This window comes from Centrocercus urophasianus, unplaced genomic scaffold (assembly GCF_019232065.1).
Source record: "Centrocercus urophasianus isolate 14NV4802_14NV808 unplaced genomic scaffold, USGS_Curo_1.0 seq_25, whole genome shotgun sequence".
Taxonomy (NCBI): Eukaryota; Metazoa; Chordata; class Aves; order Galliformes; family Phasianidae; genus Centrocercus; species Centrocercus urophasianus.
In genome coordinates, this window is record NW_024884811.1 from 10,460,525 (window position 1) to 10,485,341 (window position 24,817).

Consider the following 24,817-nt stretch of genomic DNA (forward strand, 5'->3'; position numbering starts at 1 on the left):
ATATTGTATCACTGATTGCTGGGTTTCGTATAAAATGCTCTCTTTAATATTATAATTGATAATTACGTGTGGATTTTACTTTAGTATCGTAACCAGAGTCCTATTTAAAAAAAAAAAAAAAAAAGAGTGCTTTAATGCAATGTAAGCTTTTCCACTGGACAAGGCAGAATAGTCTCTGTCAGAGAATGGTTTATCTTATCTTACCTCATCACGTGTCCTCTGGGCTGTGTTCAACATGGGCATGAACGTAACATTAAAATTAATTCATTTCAGGCCAGTCAGCCTCCCCTCCATTCCTATAAGGAAATGGGACAGCTTGTTCTGGATGCCATTGCCAAGCAATTAGAAGACAAGAAGATTATCAGGAGTAGTCAGCATAGATACACCAAGGAGAAATCGTGCTGTGAGAAAACATTCTGTGATGTCCTCAGCAGCTGAGAAGGTGGGGATGAGCAGTGAATGTTGTGTATCTTGACTTCATCAAAGTGTGGACACCGTCTCCCACAGCATTCTTATTATGAAACTTAGAAAGTGTGGGACAGATATATGTATGGTGAGGTGGATTGAGAACTGGCTGACTGACAGAGCTCAGAGTGTGGTCATCAGAGGTACAGAGTCTGTTTGGAGGCCTGTAAGTAGTGGTTTTCCCCAGCAGTCATTGCTGAGTCTGATCTTCACCGGTGACCTGGATGAAGAGATGAGTAGAGTCCACCTTCAGCAAGTTTGCTGATGATACAAAGCTGGGAGGAATGACTGACATTCTGGCAGACGGTGCTACCATTCAACAAGACCTGCACATACTGCAGAGTTGGGCAGATTGGAACCTGATGAGGTTTATTAGAGCAAGTGTAGAGTCTTGCACCTGGGAAGGAATAACCACATTCATCAGTAAAGGGCAGGGGCTGAGCTGCTGGAGAGGAGCTCTGCAGAGGAGAACCTAGGTTTCCAGATGGACAACAGGTTGGCCATGATCCAGCAGTGTGTCCTGGTGGCCAAGAAGATATCGTGAGGTACATTAAAAAGAGTGGCTAACAAGTTAAGGGAAGTGAACCTCTCACTCTGCTCTGCCTTGGGGAGGACACATCTGGAGTACCTTGTCCATGTCTGGGCTTCCCAGTTCAGAAAAGATGGATATCCCAGAAGGAGTCCAGTAGAGGACCTCAAAGATGATAGAGGGAGATGATAGAGAAATGCCTGGAGCATTTCTCGTGTGAGTACAGGCTGAAGCAACCTGGGTCTGTTCAGCTTGGAGATAAGAAGACTGAAAGGGAATGTGATTAATGTTTATAAATATCTAAAGGGAGGTGGGAAGCAAATTGGTGAGGCCAGGTTCTTCTTGGAGATGTGTAGCGATAGGACAAGCAGTAATGACCTAAAACTTGGACATAGGAAGTTCCATACTACCATGCAGAAGAAATTTATCATAAGGGTGATGGAACACTAGAACAGGTTTCCCAGAGAGTTTGTGAAGTTTCATTTTCTATGGAGATGATTCAAGACCCATCTGGACGCCTGCCTGTGTGACATGCTGTAGGGGACCAGCTATTGCAGGGGGATCGGACTCTGGTCTCTTGAGCTCCTCTCCAATCTGTGTGATTCTGTGATTTGAGTTTTCTGAAACAGCACTGCAATGGGTGTATTTAAAGAAGTTTTATGTCATTTCACTAAAAATACTTAGAATATCTTGAAGTACCAGTTTCTTAAATGTTAATATATTAGTGCTGTTTTGTCCCTGTTCCAAAAGGCAGTAGAACAAGCCTCTTGATACCTGTCAGCCATGTGCAACAGTCATGCTGAATTACAGAGCTGTTTTAGTATTAATTGTGTGCCCCAGATACGGTAAAAATGTAAGCACCTTATGCTTGCCTTAGAGAACTAGGCAGTGTGCATTTGGCTGGCTCTGTGAGGAAGATTTGAGCATGTGAGCTGGCACTCCGGGACACCTAGACCAGGACTGGAGCTGACTATAAATTATTCTTCAAATGTTCAGAAATGCCGATCTCACTTGAAAATTGATCCATATATTCCTGATTACAAAAATAAGCAACCCTTCTATTCTGGCTCTACTGAAGCAGAATTGTTAAACTGGAGCAAAAAAGATTATTTGAACATATTATTTGTGCGCGCTTGCAGCCTGGAAGGCCAACTGTGTTCTGGGCTGCACTAAAAAAGGGGTGGCCAGCAGGGAGAGGGAGGTGATTGTCCCCCTCTACTCGGCTCTTGTGAGGGCCCATCTGCAGAACTGCATCCAGGCCTGGGGCCCACAGTACAGGAAGGACATGGAGCTCTTAGAGCAGGTCCAGAGGAGGGCCACTAAGATGATCAGAGGGCTGGAGCACCTCTACTACGAGGAAAGGTTGAGGGAACTGGGCTTGTTTAGCTTGGAGAAGAGGAGGCTGCCAGGGAGACCTCCTTATGGCCTTCCAGTACTTAAAGGAAGTGTATAACAGGAAGGAGAACAGCTGTTTGTGAGGGTAGATAGTGATAGGGCAAGGGGGAATGGTTTTAAACTGAGACAGGGGAGGTTTAGGTTAGATATTAGAAGGAAGTTTTTCATGCAGAGGGTGGTGAAGCACTGGAACAAATTGCCCAAGGAGGCTGTGGATGCCCCATCCCTGGAAGCATTCAGGTCGAGGCTGGATGTGGCTCTGGGCAGCCTGGTCTGGTGGTTGGTGACCCTGCACATAGAAGGGGTTTGAAACTACATGATCATTGTGGTCCTTTTCAACCCAAGCCATTCTATTCTATGATTCTAACAATCAAGTGATTTAGATTGATAGAATTTTAAACTGCATGCTAAAACTGCTTCCCAATTTCAGGATAATAAATTAAGATAATATTACCCCATATTGCACTAAATGATTTCTTTAACCGGATTTTGATCTGTCTTTAATCAGAACTGGGATGGTCTGTTGTTGTTTCTGTAGCTTGAAATGTCAGAAATTCTGGTGGCAGCAAGGGAGCAGCTTCCCCTGGGCCATGACACAGCATCTTGACACAGAAACCCGTAAGCCCCAGCTACAACTTTCATTGCAGCAGCCTATTAAGACCTGCTAGACCAAATCCAGCAGTGAATTACTGCAGTGTGCTAAGCTACAGGCATACATCCTGTCTGCACCATTTTTTTTTTCAAGCCTACCCTTTTGATGTTATAGTGAAATACTTTCTGTGAATATTATTAAAGATGCTAAAAATAATTGTTCTGGCATACTCAACAGAAACTGTTTATCTTCACTTGTTTCAAACAATCGTTTCTGCCAGAGCCTGCCTACCCCAAATCCAGTCCTGGACCAGAATGTTCTTTCACTGCAATCTATAGTTTCACATCTGTTTGTAGGGAAATGTGGTATGGTGAAATACTTGCTTTGCATGCTCAATTCCTCATTTCCAGTTTTGCTTCTTGGTTATTTTTGCAGTAATGCTTTGTATATGCTGGTAACCACTGCCTAAACATGAAGTTATTTGCAGACTGAAGTTTTAGCTGCATCATGTTTTCAAGGCCATGCAGAGGGAAGAGCATCAGATCTCCAACACTGGGGGAAAATCAAAACTGAGCATTGTTATGGCATATGACTGAGCGTCAGAACTTTCTGAAAGAGCACAAGCAAACAGCTCAGAATAAGTCAGTGGTGTAGTTTATAGCATGTGACTTACCAAACTCGTTACATAGCAATTTTCGTGTATAGTACAGGAAAATGTGTCTGAATGAGATTCTAGACAGAATTTTAAAATAATCAGAGATATCAAAAGTGCACGTATCATATACAGGTTCAAATATGTATAAATGAGGTTAAATAAGTAGGCCAGATAAATGTACAATGTTGATTTCAGATATGCAAAGTCTCCAGGAGAGCTGCTTTGCTATCAGGAAGTACTGGGGAAGATGTTGGTTAATGTGGGGGGAGCCAGGAGGACAGGACGGAGACACGTTCACTGGGGTAGATAGAAATACATGAAAACCACAAAAGGTCATTTAGAAGCAAACTTGCTTCTTTGAAAGGCAGAAGTGATGTGGAAGTGCCACATGATTATGACATGCCACAGGGTTTCAAGAAGTCTCCTCTCTGCCAGAAGAACAAGAAGTGAGATGACAAGTTCTCTTGCCATACAAGGAGAGAAGTTCAATTGGCTTTTTTTTTGTGTGCATTTCTTCACAGCTGGTAGGAGATTCAGTAGAATTAAACTTGCTATGGCATGAACATACTGAATGTAGACTTAGAAGATGGCTGGCTGTCAAGAAGTCCAGCGGTGGGGATAAATCAGATCAAATCACAAAGATTCTTCGTTATATAACCAGTCTTGCTGAACAGATTTAGCCAGGAAATAACAGAGATGTTAAAGCCTGCTGGCATGAATATTGCCTTAAAAACAGAGCTACCATGTTCTTACTCTCTTGGTCAAACTGCAGAAGGGAGCAGGGTGAAGGGGCAGGATGAGGGGAAATGGTTTTAAGTTGAGGGAGGGAAGATTTAGGTTGGATATCAGGGGAAAATTCTTTACAGAGAGAGTGGTGAGGTGCTGGAACAGGCTGCCCAGAGAGGTTGTGGATGCCCCGTCCCTGGAGGTGTTCAGGGCCAGATTGGATGGGGCCCTGGGCAGCCTGGTCTGGAATTAAATGTGGAGGTTGGTGGCCCTTCCTGTGGCAGGGGGGTTGGAGATTCATGACCCTTGAGGTCCCTTCCAACCCTGGCCATTCTGTGATTCTGTGAACTTGCCTGAGGTTCTGACTGTAATCACAATTAATGATTAATGGTAACTCTAGTTAGATGCAAATGCTTAAAGGTATGTGAAAGAATGGTGACATGGTTCTGCCTCAGAGCACACAACTAACACAAATAAAAATGGACCTGAGCTTAGCCTCTGAAAAAGAATGGAAGTAGGTTGAGGAACATTCCCATTTACACATGGCTCCATAAAACAATTAAAAATCAGTGCTAGAACTAAGATCAGGGGCAAAGTAAGCAGAAGTGGTATAAATCAGCTGGAAGATGAGTTACTTGCTTCATAGCACCTCTTAGTCAGTCAGGAATATGCAACCAAGGCCCTATACTCTGTTAGGAATGCTGCAACTTAAGTATCAGTGTTTTCTGATTCTAAATCACCTTTCCCCTGGTTGTAGACTTTAGGATCATTTAGTCCTTCCCCTTCATTCTGATTCCTGGGATTCTGGGAGGTCTGCTTGTTGGTCCTCACTTTCGAATACAGGATCTGGCCTCAGCCCTGTGCTTCTGTCCATGCCTCACGAGATTTGTGGGTTGGTAACTACTGGTCACCACTGTCCTGAGCTGTGGCCTACTCTAGTCCGAATCTACAAGTTACATTTAGAGACACACTATACCCTATGTCCATTTCTGTGGTTCCCCAAGATGCTCGAAATATAAAATGGTGGGTTGAGGATGTTCCTGTTGTATGGCCACTGCCAGGAAGCAGTGCTCCCCCAACCCCAGCATGGCCGCAGCACACCTAGGTCCCGGCACACCTCAGACATTTAATAGCTCTATGTCAAGCCTTCCTGGAGACCTCTTTGCCTCTCTTCAGCTCCTGGGAGCAGCCCTCTTCTGTGGAGGTGCTGGATGGGCCATAGTGCAGAGCTCCTTTGCTCTGGTTTTGTAGACCACCACTTTCACCCTGCTGGGGAATTCTCAGGCTGACAGCTGTGACCAGAGGGCAGTTCTCTGTGAAACGCAGACTTACCCAGTTCCTGTGAGACATTTAACTTCCTCTTGGGCTTTTTTTTTGTTTGTTTGTTTGTGTGTGTGTATGTGTGTTTTCCAAAAAGCCAATTCTGCTGTGACTGACTGCCCTCCTGTAGGAATCAAGGGCAACTGGGGCTGGAAATGGGCTTTGGTGTCCACACTGAAAAGACAAGCCTAAGAAATGCCAAAGGTGGATCTAGCAAGTACCTCATGAAGGTAATTTATATTTGATTTCTCGCATGTTTGGGGCAAAACCACAGGACTCTTGAGTGCTTTGGAGATGACACGAGTATATGAAAGGTACACAGCTACACAGCCAGCTGGGACTGACTGGCTGGAAGTAACCTCGCTGGGTTCTCAGCTCAGAGAGATCTGTCACAGAGGTGTAGCGGGTGTGAGGTGTGAGTGCTACTGGCACCTGCTTCCTGTTAGCCACAGACAGAAACAGAGAGGAGGAACATCTAGCAAGTGCTTTCATACGGAGGTAAATCACAAAGAAGGACTTGGGTGTCAGTACACCTGCCTAGTTGTCACCCAACAGAGAGTGACCCACACGAAGACCTCAGCGCTGCACACAGGTGGGCCACATCCAGATGGCTGGAGGCCATCCTCACACTGCTGGCCCTTGGACATGCCTTGGGCTGGGACCAGGACTGGCAATTCAGCATAGAAAGTGACCTGAGTTTTGCATAATTCTGCCAAGTTTAACCACCAGTGCAGCAGTGACAATGGGACTAGGCAACAATAACACATTCCCAAATCTGTTAACAACCCTATTTCTGCCAGTGGCAATATAAATGCAGCAGCTGAAGAGAAAGCAAAATCTTGGACCTCTGCTCCAGCCAGCACGTTGCCAGGGTTAAAAAAAACCCAAGTTGCCACTGTATTTGCAAAGCTCTGCCAGGTAAGGATGATTTTCCATACGTTTATTGTGTGGGGCACTCATATATCATTAGGGAAATCTGAGTTTAAATTGCCTTCATCTCTGACTGGGAAAGGTGTGACCCCCACCTCCTGCAAACCGACTAGCTAGCAGATTTTATTTTTAATACGTTATATACTGCCACTGACTCCCACAGTGCTGGTGTCTGAGCATTCAAATCTGCTCTGACAAAGGCTGTGCATAAATTTTCCTCTCCAGAGAACTGCCCTTAGATGTTAACGACAGGGGCTTTTTTACCCATTGTTTTACAGCTTTTGATGTTTTTGTTTTCTGTTTTCAGATAAACAGTCTCACAGAAATCATATCATGACAGTCTCAAGTAAAGCCATTCTTCTGACGTTTTGCTGTTACCCAGCAGCTACCCAACAGACATGTTTTCCCATTGCTTTTGTGACAATGCTTACTTTGTTTTCCAGTTTTAATGAGTTACATTCAGCTATGCTTGCTTCTTTCTTGACATGTTGTTTTCCCATTGCTGCACCAGCTCCTAATGTTATTCTAACACCCAGTAAAATTGCTCAGCTGGCAGCAGATGTGAATCTACCCGAGCAGATTCTCAGATGTGTACAATGCAAAACCACACTGTTTTGTATAATCCATGCTGGTTTTGAGCTGCCCTGGGCCCACCTTAAAAGAAAATATGAGTGTATTTTGGCCTGTTTTTAAAAGATGGAAGAGACAGCCTTCTCAGACACTGCCTGGCACTGCTGCAATTCTATCTTAATAGAAACTGTTTTTCTGAGTGCAGAAGTAATATTAAAAGGGTGCTAGGTTTATCTTCAATATCCTTAATGACTCATTGTCAGTTTTCTCATGTCACAGTATTTCAGAACCTGTTTATTAATCTGAAAGTGATAGAAACAGCTGTATATCTAAGCTACAAATGAACGGCAAACAACACTGCTAAGCACAGAGTCGGAAAGAAAGGCCCCTTTTCAAGCATACTGAGAACAGTATTTAACAGGAAGCTGGCATGAAATTGCATTGGCTCAAATATTTTATGTGCAATACATAGCCAGTTTTGTGTATGGTAACAATTGTGTGAGATGTGACAAAGTGGCACAAAAAGTGTGTCTGTCAACAGTTCACGGGCTGGTTCGACCCAGTTCGTGACGAGCGGGGCGGAGGGATCCGCAGATCCGCGCCTCCGGAACCCCAAAATAATTGAGAACAGCGGCAACGATATGAGTGAAAAAAACTAATTTACTAAATATAGTATCAGCAAAATAATGTGATATAATGGAATTGAAGCTAATAAATCAAAATATAATGAGAGAGAGAATGTCCGAAAGGTGGATAGACTTCACCACAAGGCTGAGGTGAGAAGTGCAGTCCAGTTGAGCCAATGAAGAGAAAGAGACAGAGAAGAGCAGACAGAGAAGAGCAGGTGAAGAAGCGAAGAAGAGAACATCAGGTGACCTTGCTGGGAGTTCTATCTCCTCGCTGACCACAAAGCCCCCTGGGGAATGTAGTTCTTCTTCTCCTCTGGGCAGGCACCCAGAACTTGAGCATCAGCAGTCAAACCCCCAGTGCATTACATGATGTTATGATGTGGGATAACTGAAAATCATAAAACCGTGACAGTATCATTATAATGCCGACACCTCTTCATTGAGTTTTGTGGAATCTCAAGGGGTTTTCCATTTTCTCACCTGTGTTGATATGCCTTTTTATTGTTTGTTATCTAGCTAAAACCACTGGCGATCTGACACTGTGGCTAAGAATATTAGTAAGTTCCTTTCCTTGTCTTTGTGAAAAAGGTAGTCTTATCCTTAAAGGGAATCGCTGAAATAAGATTATCAGCATGACAGATGAGACCTAATTTCCTATGGAGCTGTGTTTTAGCCCCTTCTTCCTCAGGTTCACCTTCAGCTCCTTCATACATGTCTTATGCAGTTTCATCACTGTGTGCCTTAACAAAACATCCAAAAAAATGTGTATGCACTGCTCAGATAGCTGCTCTTTCTTCAAACAGAGAAGATGCAGGATTGTGCCTGTCTTTCCCTCATCAGGAGACACTGAATTGGGCTTCTTTCCTCTTTCCAGCTGCCAGCTTTCACAGAACTTGTAAGAATGTCAAGTCTTATAGACCTTGCATCCCTTATGAAGTTGGATGTAGTAGTTGGCTGTATCGCTGACTTTGGGGTAGAAGGCAAGCAGATGGTACAGTTGCACAGGGGTTGTTCCCTTACACAACCAGGCTAAAAGGAAAGAACAATTTGGGAATACAAAGAAGTTTTCAAGTGTTGTATATGTTGAAATATTGAGTTGTGTAACTCAGCTACATGGAAACAATCTGCTAAAATTATGTTTAAAAGGTAGCTAAAGAGTAAGGAATAAAGCTTTAAAATGTGTTTTGTGATTGTCAAAAATAAACTCTGTCAGCATGCTTTCGCAGTTCCTCCTCACCATCCTCTTTATGATATATATATATATATACTTTTAGGATGTTTTTGTTTGCTGATTTTGTTTTCTACTCCTTTTCCTTTGGCATCCTTTGCTGCACTTCAGCAGTAATGAGAGGCTACATTTCTGAATAACCTATAACCACAATGGTATATGAAGGAGGACTGTAAGTCAGAGTAAAGTTTGCTTTCTGGAAAGCAGTGACATAGATCAGAAAGAGCAAATGACTGCAGATGACAGCAGAAAACCTGGTCTGAAATGCTGCTCATTAGATCAAAGACAAGGATAACTGTTGGTCTTATGAGCAGAAGAACATCCAAGTGGCTTAAGGATGAAGTGTTATCCCAATGATACATCAAGTGGGGCAAAAAGGAGCAGTTTTCCTACTGCTGATATGCATGTTTGGAAAAGCAATATAAGTAGAAAAGAAACCTAAACGGAAGTGATTTGGTGGGAGGATATACTTGAGGAAATCAAACCTGTATCTCTGAAGAGAAGACTATTAATTTTTGGTTTTATTTTTTCACAGGAAAAGATGTCTGAGGTCTGCCTTGGTAATGGCCGAGGTGGTTACAATTCTGGAGAAGAGATTTGTGACCACAGGCTATGCTACCAAAAATAAATAAATAAACCCCCAGTAAAATTTGGAGTTGATTGAAGAAATTAAGAGTAGAAATAATGGGAATCAGAACGAAAATACCCTTGTGATAAGGTAGAAAAAGTGTACCAGCAATCCAGCAAAGACATTGTGCCTACCTCATCTGTCTTAGGAAGGGGAAGTTAAAAAGTTGGCATTTCTAATGCCCAAACACATCCCTCCTTCCTGACCCTGCACTTTCGTCCATCCTGATGATCTTCAGCCTCTATGTCCAGGGATGATGGGAACTGCCTATCTGAATGTATTGGTGAAGTGTATCTGAAGCAATAAGTCAAAAGTGCAGCTTTTCATTGGGCTCTGGCCTAACTCACATTTTGCTCTGACAGGCTAACTCTTGCCTGAAGTTCCCCTGAAGTCATTGAAGGAGCAGTATGTTCATTACATCTTTGAATTTAGCAGTTAAATACATATTCTTCTCGACATTTTGGGGCCTATTGGAGTTGCCTTAGATTTTAAATATCAGCCACAGTGCATCCAGTCATTGTAATCCCAGAAGCTTTTTTCCATCTAGTAAGGCTTTAATTTGAAGATTAAAAGTGTAGAAGGAAAAAGCAGAAAGGGAAGGGTTGCCTAATACTAGCTAGCCTTTTGTTAACTTATACTTGCACTGTCAAGTGCAGCCTATGCGTTGCGCCGAAGTCCAACATGACATACTTCTCCTTCTGCCCCGTGTGGATGCACTTCAGTTGTTTCAGTACACACATACAGAAGAAATTTATGCTCCTTTTCACAAGGACATTTGCATTTATTCTGGAAAGAGTTTATTTATTGTTAGTAGGACTGATGTTGATGTCGTTACTATGTTACCTTAGAGAGTGAAACAAGGAAATCTCAGGAGGAAAACGTCGCTCTTTTGTTCTGGATTTTCACCATATGTATGCAGCTCATTTTTTTGGGAAACTGAGAACAGTACATGTTGCTTCCCATTTCAGGTTCAAATTCCTAGAAGACTTAAATCAGCAGCCATCTGGTTGCTGTTTAGTGTCCCAGATGAAATGAACATGGTGGTCTGAGCTGTGTGTCCGGAGAACAGGTGTCCATATCATTGACAATTACCAGAGTAATTGGTAAAAAGGCCATAATCTCTGAGGCACATGCAGTCTTAGTAACCTTTCCATAATGAAAGGGGTTAATTTAATTTTTTTTAGACCATTAAACTACGGAGGATTTCTGTTTGATTTATTTTGTTTGCAAACAGAAGTGACTTGAGTGTCCCTAATCTTTTTGGTATTGCTGTATTTCTAATATTGAGCCTCACATAACAGGTGCTGTGTGCCTGTTCTAAGATTCCTTGCCTGGAAATAAATGCACTTTCATATTAAAAGAGACAAAATAAAAGGAAAACAGAATTTTTTTAAAAAAGTTCAAGTATTCCTATTCACTGCTATTTTTAACTGTGATAGCTGAACTGTCAGGGTGAAAACAATGAGATAATTATTTTAAAGCTTAAATCACAAATTAAGAGCAAAAAATATATTTAGCAGGAACAGATTTGTAGTGAGTTTTCTACATTTTCTAAGAGTATAATTTAAATTAGATTCAGTAATTCAGTAGTCTTTGCTTTTCAGAGTCATTTGATAATAATACTATCCAGAAGGAACCTGTTTGCTGTTCAATTATAAAGATAAGCAACCCCAACTGGGCTATTTTTCAACATACTGAAGAGCTCGGATTGCACAGAACTGTATACTTTGGCATATTTATTCAGAGCAGAGTGTTCATATTTTGAGGCCAAGAACCTTAACTTTACTAATAACTGAAAATGTTTCAAATCTGACCTTTAGCTTTAAAATGTGAAAGGCAGATTGACTTTTCTCTCTCAACATCACAGCTAATACTGAATGACACGCTTGTGGCTAGTCCTGTCTGTGATCTCTGCATCATGACAAATACCCCTTTAGTTACCTAGAAAATACTGGTGACTTGTTTTTACGGAAAAACATAAGCTTTTATTTCATTCACACTTATTTCAGATGAAGTTCATGTACTAATGTCCTTCATTAAATAAAAGGAATATTTTTATTCAAAGACTCAAGCTTAGCAGCATGCAGGAACAAAAGGGAAGAAACTCAGATTTTGATGGTATACTCCTCACATTTTAGTTCAGCATAAAAGCCAAACATTTTCTTAGTTTAAATACAACGGCTGGAATATCTGGCTCGTTGGTTCCTATGTGAACACTTGCTCTGAAATGTAGGAAATAGGTAATAAGTGCAAGTTAGACAGAAGATCTACATGTTAGAAATTCTGACTTCTAACAGTTACTGATTTCATCCATGTCTTTAGATAAGGTGTACTAGTGGATGGACCATTTACTCGCACCAAGACCTAAATATGAATGTATCAAAAACCAATCAGCCTAAGAAATGAAGATGCCAAAAAAATAGTGACTAAATAAACGCTTATCTTCTCTTTGCCTCCATTTTTTTCATCTCTGAGCAAGAATCTTCAACTTCACCTCCACTAAACTGTCAGAAGTATTGTGGGTTAACTTCCTGGAACGGCTCTTAGAGATCTTTATTTTGTATAATGTGATGAAAATCGGCCATATTCCTGTCTTGAGAAAGTGGAGATGATGGAAAATGAGTTGTTGCTAATAGGGTTACATATGAGTAAGAATGAAAATGATCAGAAAGCAGAGGTTCCTGCAGGATGTTTTGCAAAGACTGGAGGCAAAGGCAGAGCTGGAGGCTGAGCTGCTTGGCCTTTGCATCTCTGCTCAGGAGCACACCACTGTGCCACACACGGGTGGTCCCACAGCCTGTGGCAGTGCTCTCCCTCTCCTTTCCCACCACAAATGGAAGGGCCCACTCATGACACCAAAGCCCTGTAAGTCTGCACATCTGCTAATGCCTTTTTTCTTTTCTCTTCTTGCATTGTTTATCCTCCCCATAACAAGCAGCTCACTCTTCCTTTGCTCTCCTTGGTTCATGCCACAAAATCCTCATTTATTCAGTCCTCCATGCATCCTGTTACTGCTATCTCTGTGATGGATTTTATTTACAGAAGCGTTGAATAGGATTAAAGACACTTTATTGTTCAATTTTTTTATATTAAGAAAGAATTCTTGATCGCAGGATTAATGTTTCATCCTGGGCTTTTAAATTCAATTAGACATATATGAATGAAAGCAACTGGAGGAAGAAGATACCCACACTTGTCTTAATCTGTCCTCACAATTCTCTGCAATGCCACTTTCCTTGCAGTAAATCTGTTCTCTAATCACAACATACAACCACACTATGGGCTCAACACGCTTCCTTCCAATGCATTCAAGGAAAATGTTGTTTAATTTAATATATCAACAGAAAGTCAGTGTCTGATTGTCAGTCTTGCCAAGACAAAAGAGCAGTTGGTATTTGCCTGAATAATGTTTGTGTGACCTTGCCTCTGATGTGGTTGGTCTGGAGAATGACTAACGTTCAGGTTTTCTTAATAGTTCTATGATGTCAACATTTCCTGCTTGCGATAGTCATGGTTTTTCTTGCATTGAAATGAGCTAGGTTGGGCAATGTGGCCTCTTGCTGAGCAGTCTGAAAAGAGCAGGCTACAGACTGCACAGATGAATCCACTGTTATGGATTCCCTCCATCTTCCACCCACATGGTGTTTTGCTTTCCTGGTTGTTCCACAGGCACCTCTTCTTCTCAGTTTTATTTTTCCATTACTGGAAGTGGGGTTAAAGAACGTAAGGGAAACACAGAGGGGAAAGAAATGAGAATGGAAATGATCGTGACAAGAAATTTTCCCAGCTGCTTAAATAACCCCTAAAGGGTGAGGTATTTCTTTTCTGTTTTTAAAATGTTAAAGCTTATTTGTATTTAGAGGACCCTTGTTGGTCAAAGAGATAATGACCAAAAAGGCCTATTGTCATGTCATTCCCTGTTTCTAAAACCTGCACCTCTTTGCTGTGTTCTGACAATAGCAGGTTGTTAAAAAAACATTTGCCACAATTGTGCCTGAAGAGCTGAACAGCAATATTTGAAAAACCAGTAACTAACCTGCCAGTTTTAGTAAGAATGATTCATTTGTACATGCAGGCCACTCATAAAAAAATCATCAGAATTGGCTTCATTGGTTTATGCTGCTGTTTACTGCATTTGTTCTCTCTTCCCATGCAGGAAAAATGAGTTTTACTTTTCATTCCAAAAGTACAAGCACACGACAATGCTTCTATTTATTTTTTTCCAAAGGCAAGTTCCATTTTCCTGTGCTAGCTGCCCAGAAAGCGGTGTGCTGAAGCTCTTGAGATCAGCATATGCTGTTATTGGTTCAGGTGGAGAAAGAAAGAAAGAAAGAAAGAAGGTCTCACATCATTTGTGTCAGCTTCAGATGAAAGATGGAAAAGTCAAATTTGACCCAATTTTAGGTCAGGAGATGTGTAGACAGCAAGGTAGTACAGTGATTGGGTCTAACTGGCTGTACTGCAAATCTCTGGAGTAGATTTAAAAGCCATAATATATCATTCATAGTCATCATTCACCACAGTGACACCATTGTCACTATTTTGATATAGTCAAAATCTGAAGATCACAATTATAGAAATCAAGTAAGAGCTCAGCTTAGTAGTTGCACCTGTGCAAGTAAATCAAATGTGGCAGAGATCTTTACTTGGCACAGGAGCCAAATCTCATAGGAGAGCCCATGTTCTATTAACCTCTCCTGCCTTCCCAAGTACGATGCCCACAGTTGGGTCACTCACTTCTCTGGGAAAGGTTGGTAGCCTAGGAAACTGACAAGGAAAACTGACTGTCTAGGAATTACAGGGAGTCAGCTTGTTGTCTTGAACCAAAACCTTACTGAGGATGATTCTCATGATCTAAAAACACTGAGTGCCAGTGGCAAAGAACAACCTACGGCACTGTCCTAATTAGCAAAATGTTTGCCTTGTGTTTCAGTGCAGTATTAGCTGCAGTACACAGCATAACAGGAGACAAAACCCCTTCACATAACTTTTTCAACAAACCTAAGTTCCTTGACTTAGTATTCAAGTAAGAACGTAAGCTGCAAATTCTTAAGCCTCTCTGAAAAGTGTTTTTCTCCTCTGCAGTGGAGATCTACTCTGGATGACACAGAAACAGCAGAGCCCTGTGGCTCAAAGCTGTATCATCTACTTGTTTGGTATTGCCAAGGCCCAGCAAACAATAGCCTCATCTCCTTCTGGTGTATAAATTCCCCAGGGACATGTCCTCTTATAAAACTAGGCCATGACTCCATTTATTGGAAAAAAAAAAAAGAGAGAGAAAAAAAAGACTATTCACATTGCAAAAGACACTAAGAAAGTGCTTGAACAGGGCTGCAAGTGACAGAGGAAGAGAATATATAATCCCAGTGGCTTTGCAGTTATACATATCTTACTACAATGTGCTGTGTTAGCCAATCCTACAAAAAATACGTATGTTCCCATGTTCCTACTGTTTAGACTCCCTTTAGAAGACGTTGAACTAAATGCTTACTTCTCACATGCAGTTCTTGCATTATACAAAAAAGAAATGGCTTTTGCACTTTTTTACATTTGAGAATTAAGCCCAATTTCAGGTTTATTCTAAAGAGTGAAAGAGATAGAAAAGAATCAGGGGTTATCATGACCTGAGGAGCGAGGAACACAAGAATTGACTTGTGCTCTGTAAATCATGACAAATACAATATCTAAAGAAAATGAGTCCTGTGAAATGATTTGTTTTTTCAGAGTAGAAAAAAAAAATGAAACAGCTGAGTCACTGAAAATAAACAGGAATTTGATATTATGACCACAGACATCCAGTGTCTGACACAGATTGCTGAGTAAGGTTGAAAAGACTCCTGTGCTTGCAAACAGGAACTGCTTACTAACCTACTTGCCTTGGTCTGATATATTTTAAAATGAAATGTCATAATCCTTGGGGTCAGTTGTTCATCTGACAGTATGCACGTCAAGTCCTATCAGTTGCCACATATTGCAAGTGCGGCTGAGGCTGTCTGCACTAAATTCATTTTCCTAGCAAGGTGCTCACTAACCTGCTCTCCCCACACCACCATCATCACCACCAAAACAAAAGCAAAAGCATTACTCTGGCACTACTTCCAGTGTAATTGTACGCAGGCAGAAAAAAACAGATAATTTCCTGTAGAAACAAAGAGGTTTGTCTTTTAGTTGACTAGAACTGAACTGATTGATCAGATACATCTGTAGTATGATCTAATAGTTCTGGTAATAGAAATGAGCACCTATGCTTGAAAATGAAGAACATCAGACAATTCTCCACATCCTGGGGAATTAATATTATTTCACTTCAGTGGAAATAGCCTGGCCAACATACATGCAGTTCCTGGTCCCATACTGGCCTATTCTGTCCTTAGTCATTAAACTTAGAAGTTTAAAAATATGGTTTAAATATTCAAAGCTAATACCACACATTATTCCAGAGTGACCATGATTTTAAAGGAGACGTCTGGGCAGCCGGGAATAGGGGATTCAATGATGTAGAATTATTTAATGGAGTTGGATGAATTATTCATTGTGCATAATTCATCTGACCAATATGGGAATTCCTCTCCTTATGAATTATTCATAATTTTTTTAAAAAAATTTAATTATTATTCAACGTGCTTTCACATTTATCAAGGCTTAGATTTTGGCTGTGCATATATCGGGTATGTCAGAGGCTGTAAACAGAAGATGCTATATGTTATACTGGCTGCCTGAATTTATTTTTCTTTCTTCTACTTGTTATGGTATTTCAAGGCAGTGTGAACAAGAAAACCCGTGAGTTCCAAACTGAAAGAAAGAAGTGAGAGCGCATGAAATTTCCTTGTCCAGACGTTAGGTCATTAATGTTTGCACTGTTTTATGCATTAACAGCTAAAACATGAGGAAGGAATCAATTTCCATATGCAGCTTTCTATATTGAGCAATGTTTAACAAAAGCACAGTGCAACACTTCCTGCTACTCTGTAGTTGCAGTAGTATTGAAATAGCGAGTAAGTCACTTCCTTGGCGCCTTGTACAAAACTGACTCTGCTTTTGGAGCAAATAAAGCATTTACTAAGTTATATCTGAGATAGTACAATTTGATCCTACTAGATTTTCTGATTTGCAGACCTCCCATCTTTCCAAGCGGACTTGCAGCTCATTTAGAGAGAATCTAAGCCTGCTGCCTATTGGCTTGCTTTTCTCTTTGTGAATCTCACAGAAGAGTCCACTGATCATAAATTAAAAATGATAAACAAGACAACAGTATTGGAACATGCTTTTAAAAGACGTCTGTGGTTTCATCTGCAGAACGCTCTTGCTCATTTGCAGAATACAATATCTGAATTACTTAAAATAAGGAAAAGAATGCATATTGTCATATAACTGTGAAAACAAAGTGCTAATTTGGGAAGGCTGGGATTTTCGTACACTGAATGATATAGAGGGATGTTATTTATCTTCCTCAATGTTCAAAAAAACCAAAACTAGACCAAACCAAGAGTGTTCACTCACTGCAAACACCACTTTAAACCATATTCTGAATTAATGCGTTAAAAAATATCACAGTCTGCATATTAAAGATAAAAGTATTTTCAGTTGTTGCTGGGCAGTTCAAAATCTTACATGCATCTTTATGCATCTGTGCTCTCTTGGGACATTGTCATTACAGCTCAATAATCTGATTAATCCATTATCTGCAGTTAGCTTTTATCTAGACAGAGTGGCATATTGATTTCCAAGCAGTACACAAATTGACAAAGCAAGGAGTGCAATTTGAACATAAGTATGCCCGGCCATTACATTTATTGCAAAGATTCACAAGGCTTTTCTTAGTCTAGACATGTTTCCTTCTGAGGAAACAGCCTCATTTATAAAAAAAAAATGTCTCATATATGGCAGTCAGTGCTAATGTGAAGATTCTCACTTGGGTGACAGTTTTAAAACACTTGAGAGCGTTGTTCCCAGTGACAGCATAAAAAATTCTTCCAATTTCTTCCGAATTAGCACCGATTTGTTAAGATGCGCTCTTTGACAGTGAGTGCACTTATGATATGCTCATCTGTGAAGGGTAGGATAATTCCAGCAGACCAATGTAACTGCAGTTTAAGAACAGAGATATGTAATATGCATCATATTGGCACAGAGGTCCATCTATGGCATTATTTTGTGTCCACTGGTGGCCCATATTGAATGACTACTGAAAAGGTAAATCAAGAAAGGATGCATATATAACATTTTCCCCTGGGGCCCAAAAATCTGTGGATATCCAGAGACAAAGAATTATTCAAACATAACCTGTGATGCTTTTCTCTTCTGTGAATTTGTTCAGTCACTCCTTAAATATATCTACATATTTCTGCACATATAAGATCTTATTGTGAAGAAATCCACAAGTAATATACAATATATAAGAGAGAGCAGTCTAACTACAGATCTCTTCATGGTCCTTATGAGTCTACCAATACTTACTATATATCTTCTGACTTGCTTCTTTCTAATTTCAGTCTTATTTCCTTTCTATGCTATTTTCACTCACCTGAGTCTATTCAGGACTCTATCTGTGGGCTGGTATTTTATATATGCCTAGATGGATGTTGAATGCCACCCTCAAAGCAGGTAATCTTAGCCATAACAAGAGAATGTGGCCATGAGGATACCCCCAAACCAAAATCCAATTGAGTTGCCTCTTGTGGAGTCCCTGAAGGAGAAAATGTGCTTGCTATAGAGGTGCTTTGCTGGATAATTCCACTTTCCTGAATTTCTCTACTAAACAATTGCTTCACTGCCAAAACGTAATGTGTGTAGAGAATTCCATGCTTAACTGCTAAGCTCTTATGAGAACTGGCAGAAAACTTGCATTGCTGTACTTTTTCAACTGATCTTGAATACTAAGCTCAGCTTCCATGACACTACTGTTCAGCAGAGGCCCACTGCCAGTAAGAAACTCAGATTAAGAAGGGTGACTGAAATATTCACAAACACATTTTCACATTACACATGGTTGCTCTCTGCACATGCATTTCCAATTGCATGGAAATTAGTTGTTTCCTACTTGGTGTTATTTCTACATCATCTACTTGGCTCTTACTCCCACTCTTGCAGCCAGATCTCTAGGAGAACAAAGATCAGTGCCAGATCTTGGAGACAGATGCACCCTTGTCAGGCTGATCAGTGAGAAAGGTGGAGGACAGAAAAACTGTCTTGTACTGTTGCTCACAAATCTGTGATCTATTGCACTAATTCCAAGAGATAAATGAGGTCTTAGGCCAAAGTGAATTTTCTAATTGAATTATACCACTTCCCAGATGGAGATGACCTTAAGAGTCCAGACTACGCAACGATATAATCTTTGAAAGGAAATCTGGTTCTCATTGTACACTAATCAGTGCATCTTCCTGGATTTTACTTTACATACAACATATCTGAAACTGGCATCTGCTATTTTTAATGCAGTAACATTCATGTTTATTTCAGATGCTGAGCAGCTAGGAAGCCCTTCTGTTCAGAGAAAGGAAAGTCTACAGTGACCTCCTGAGAAATTGGCAGCTCACATTGATTTCACACTGGAGTCTCACCCAGAACTCATTTGAGTGCTCAGCTATGTTCCCTGCAATGGGAGAAAGTGGGGCTGGAAAATAGTGAGGCCAGCACTGCACAGAACTGCTACACACCCCTGCACAACGCAGTGCAATCTAGCTGTGTCCTAGGCTGCAAAGCCTACCTTCTGTTCCTGCTTGCAGGCCCTTCCAGGATATCCTTGTCTATATGGTCATTTGCCTTCAAGAACACCTGATTCTTGGTTCTCATCCACATGGGAAGATGTGGGATCAAATGCTGTGGCCTCTGTCCTATGAAGAAACCAATGCTGGGAGACACTTAAGTCCTTGACTTAGCACAAGGACACAGGCTGCCTATGTGCTATCAGGTTCAGGAACAAGGAAGATCTAGAAAATTCAGTAGGAAGTAAAAGCAATCAATAAGAGTTCCTATATCTATACTGTGAGGAACCTGAGCTCTCAAATAGTAGGGCACATCATTTCATCTGATTAGACCACCATTCCTGACAATTTCCTCTGAATGTTTACCACTCAGAATGCTGGAAAACAAAAGTTCCTTGTTTATCACATATAGCTGTTTAGTTCTAGCTTCCTGCCACAGAAATATTTGTTGTCCTGATTTATTTTGAAAGCAGTGTTGTCCAAACTTTCTGCACAGTTGTTTTGGTTAATATCTTGGTTAAAATTACTGTGGTGATATCTTTTTTGATTAATATTTCTTGACATATGCATCATTTGCTTCCAGTTATACAAATGAGAAGCACGAAGGCAATAACCCTAATAAATAAAAATTAAAGTAAATCCGATTTCAATCAATGTGCTGAGTGTTAGAACTCTCCACAACTCCATCAGTCAAAAGGGGAAGAGGAATTCTTTGGGTCATTGTAAAGTGGACCAACAGAAGGTCCAAAGTGGAAAAGAGAAATTTTGGCCTACACAAGTCAGTCTGTCCTTGGTTGGTGACTCAGAAAGTCTTTAGAATTTGCCAGTTCAGTTAAAACTCATTTTCTTTTCAGAAATGCAGGAAAGCATACAAAACTATTATTATATTTTTTGTCTTTTAGAGTGCTATGGTTCTGGATGGTTCTCTTTTGTATGAAACAATATACTATATTCTGAAGCCACAGATGTTTCATGCAGGTGCTAGCTAAAGGAGGCCATGCTGCAATACTTTACATAGACTTTCTGCTGTCCTTTGAAAAACTTATTTCATTATGGTAAACTACTTATGAGCTGCTAAATATTGGCTAACTACCACAGCAACATTTAAAAAGCTTCATGCTTGTTCCTATCACTCCCAAGAATTCTGAAGAAATGTTTTTGTAAAGAGGATGCTTGGCAGATCTATCAAACGCGTTCTTTAAACATTCATCCAATTGTATGAATGCATGCTCAGATCAAAGCTTTGGGGAAAGGGAATGAATGAATTTTTAAAAGTGCTGGATAACACCTGAGAACCAGTTATTTTGGAGTGTCATGTCTGAAAACATGCCAATTCTTTTTCAGTTAAATTGATGGTATGAAGACATACCATGTAGATTAAATTACTACAGAAGTTCTGACTTAAAACAGTACACACTTGAACTCTGCCTTTAAACCACTGACTGAAACAACATCGACCAACTTCGTCTACTTCATGGGATGTGGTGCATCCAGAGCAACCGGCTTCTGAAGTTCTACACATACCAAAAGGAGAAATAACGTGTCCTTAGTGGTAGGGATGTGTTTGAGTATTTTTAATAAAGTTGTTGATTCTTAATCTGGTACAACCATTTCACAGCCCTCTCTTTGAACTTGCTCAGTATTGAGCTGCCTATAAAGGCGACAGCTTCTTCAGTATAAGCTCATCCTCTTGGAGGATTTGCGTTTAAGCCACAAAACACAAGAAAGCAAAATAATTCCACTTTCACTCACTGGCCCTACTCTACACACCAAGTTCTGCTGGGATGGAGCTAAAACACCAGACATTGGAGTGTTTTGGTTGTAATCCTAGCTACAGATCAGCAAGGCTGCATTGCTGCAAATCCTTGCATGTTGAATGGCACTTGAAATCCTTTCCAGCTCATGACCCTTCCCTTAATGGGAACTCAGCCAGTCCCTTTATTTCAGTTGTTTTCACTGCGCAGACTCTTATGATGTTGTGTTTTGTTTTTTTTTTCCTGGAAGAGAAACAGAACTCTTAGAAATTTTGCACACACACGCATATATATAAAACATATTTGTTGTTATTTGAAGAACCCTTAAGGCACATATGCACTCACAATTCAGTGCACACTCCACAGACAAGGGGTCGAAAATTATGTATCCTTTATTCATAAAATAAAGAGTTCTTCTCTGTCTCTGACAATTTGCATTTACAAAGCAGTAGATTAAGGGTGATCCTTTTTTCAGACTTGTCTTGCTTTGGCCTGTTGTCTGTTGGATATCTGTTGATTGCTAAGGATATATAGGCATAACTATTGCTGCTTTCCTTTTTGAAAGAAACTAAAAATTCTGCTCACGTCTTGGTTGCCTAAAACTCCATTGAGTCCCATACCATGTTGCTGGACTTACTGGGATGCACAAGAGTTCAGATAGTATTTGTACATTGGCTGCCGTACAGCCAATGTGGCAGCTGCAAAAATATCTTAGAGATTAGGCTGCCAATGTAATAACACAACATTTCAAAGCCCTAGGATACTGTCACACTGGGATGAGCTGTACTCTTACAGACACTCTCAGTAGGTCTACCAAGTAAAGCCTAATTGCTTGTAGTTGTCCATGTTTCTGCAATTAAGCTGAACAAGGATTCCAAACCCAAATGATCTCAGTGGGAATCTGGTTGATGGCAGAACAAGATTGGGTCAGACCCTTGATTTCCAATAAAACACTGTTTAAAAAAAAAAAAAAAAAGACTAGGAATGAAGACAATAAGGTAAAAAATCTTGCTAAATTTGAATTTCACAGGAAGCATCTGCCATGATTAAGAGTTACAGTTTGAACTCATACAAGTTTATTTTACATCTGCTTCCCCATTCTGCTTTCCTGTTTCAATTATGTCCATGCAGTTAGAAGGTGTAAGGATGTACAAACAGAATAGAAGGGACATCTACAGTTTCTCATTAATTTTTAAGGATCTTAATATCCTTTTGACCAGGCTATTTTAAGGATCTTGTTAAAGCTTTGTATTCCCTCAAAAATCCCTAGGATTTTACAGGAAGATATACAAACAGCTGTTGTTTACAAGTGCTGAATCCTATTAGATACAGTTAAGATAAACAGTACATTATTGCTTGATCTGCAAAATGGGCAAGATATGTTTTCTCAGTTACTGTATCAGGTTGTCCAGGTGCAATGTGATTAGCTGTACACTATAAAAATATCTTGCACGCTCTCTTCTATTTGCAAACTGTATGCTTGTATATAATTTTTTCTTAAAATCTTTGGGATTTAACAAAGGTTTCTCTTTTTGTATTCCCAGTGAAGTAGAAAGAAAAGAAGCAGGAATAAAGGACAGTGAAATTCTGCAGTGTGAATTCAAACTGTAGAAAAGTGAAGAGTTTATTTTGAATTCTAGTGCAATGCAACAAATATACAGAATACAAGAATCATGGAATCACAGAATCAGCAAGGGAAAAGACCCACAAGATCACCCATTCCAACCATCCATCACCAATGGTTCTCATTGACCAATGGTTCTTAATAAACCATGTCCCTCACTAAACCTCCCTTCAGGTAGTTACAATTAGAGACAAGTTAGAGAGCAATAAGGTCTCCCCTGAGCCTCCTCTTCTCCAGACTGAACAACCCCAGCTCCTTCAGCCGCTCCTCATAAGCCCTGTGCTCCAGACCTCTCACAGCTTTGTCGCCCTTCTTTGAACCCGCTCCAGGACCTCAATGTCCTTCATGCAGTGAGGGGCCCAAAACTGGACACAGCACTCGAGGTGCGGCCTCACCAGAGCTGAGTACAGGGGGACAATCACTGCCCTGCTCCTGCTGGCAACACCGTTCCTGATGCAGGCCAGGATGCCATTGGCCTTCTTGGCCACTTGCGCACACTGCTGGCTCATGTTCAGCTGAGCATCAATCAATCAATACCCCCAGGTCCATTTCCTCTACACAGACTTCTGGACAGTCTGCCCCAAGCCTGTAGAGTTGCCTGGGGTTGTTGTGGCCAAAGTGTGCATTTGGCCTTGTTGAACCTCATCCCATTGGCTTCAGCCCAGCTCTCCAGCCTGTCCAGACCCTCCTGTAGGGTGTCGCTACCCCCAGGCAGATCCACTCTTCCGGCCAACTTGGTGTCATCTGCACACTTACTGAGGGTGCACTCGATGCCCTCATCCAGGTCATCAATAAAGATACTGAAGAAGACTGGCCCCAGCACTGTCCCCTGGCAAACACCACTCCGATCTCCAGCTGGATTTAACTCCATTCACCACCACTCTCTGGGCCCAGCCCTCCAGCCATTTCCTTACCCAGCCAAGAGTATACCTGCCCAAGTCAAGACAGCTTGCTAGAGCAGTTATTAACACTCCGAATTGCTGTATTTGCACGGTGTTCTTCCATTTGTTTCATTCTAACCTCTCTGCATTTCTGGTGTTCACAATCAGTAAATACAGAATACAGAAAATAGGCAGAAGGTAATTCAGAGAGATAGCAAAGATGAAATTCAGAAAACATGGAGAGATTGATGTAAGTCACTACAAGTGATCAGACTACATGTGGTCTGCTGGTAGCATAGAGAAGTTCATGTCTCTAACTCCAGACAGAAGAAAGCCTTGATTTGGACAAACAATAGAAATTGTTTGATGAATGCTCATAGCTCTCAGGTGAAAAGTGAAGGTCCTGGGCCTGAGCTCTGTTTCCTCATGTACATCTGATGCTGACAAGGCACAAGGAAGTCAGCTTGGGTAATGCCTTGGTGTCATCATCAGTTTCAAATGAGATTGGCCACCCCTGCAACCACCCCTCCCCTGGTGGGTGGCTCTCCTTCTTTATGCCCCACTGCTTTCCTTGTGCTGATGTGCAAATTTTTGTGGCTGTGCTGCATCCAGTCAGGGAACTGATCTGGGTGAAAATCAATCTTTGCTTTTGTTGTCTCTTCCTTGGCTCAGTGCACAGTCCCATGATCTCCTGAGAGAGAGAGCCCAGGGAGGGAGGAAGTAGCCAAGGATGTTGTGCTGAGAGACTGTCATGGTTCTATGTTTAGAACCATGACAGAGACAAAGAGAGAAAGTATGGTCAACACAAGCATTTATATCCAGAGTCAATTTCTGTTTCAGGCAAATAAAATGCAGTAATTTGTAGACAGGTGTTTTTGTCATAATCAGATGAGGGCACTGATGAGAGGGTGAAACTTTTTATTTCTAGATGTTTTTGATGAATCATGCTCACATCATGTTCTCAAATATTTGAAGTTTCTGAGAAGACACCAGGCTAAAATATGGAAGGAAGTAAGGAAGACATAGGAATTAATAGGAAATTGACAGAAAAAGTAAGATAAAGGAAGGAAAAAACAACTAAGTTAAGCATAAGGTTGAACAGAGAGGAAATAATATGAAGCAGTGAGTAGATAACAAAATGCCTTGAGAAAAAACAGGAAGAATAATACCAGGAGAAAAATGAT

The 24,817-nt window shown here is 40.8% G+C and overlaps 1 long non-coding RNA gene across 1 annotated transcript; it reads left to right on the plus strand.

The window, feature by feature from the left end:
* Window positions 1-7,991: 7,991 nt before the first annotated feature.
* LOC122163978 lies at window positions 7,992-9,688 on the plus strand. The gene is made up of 2 exons (XR_006170088.1): window positions 7,992-8,368; window positions 9,575-9,688. It is a non-coding gene; the product is annotated as an uncharacterized LOC122163978 (long non-coding RNA).
* Window positions 9,689-24,817: the final 15,129 nt, after the last annotated feature.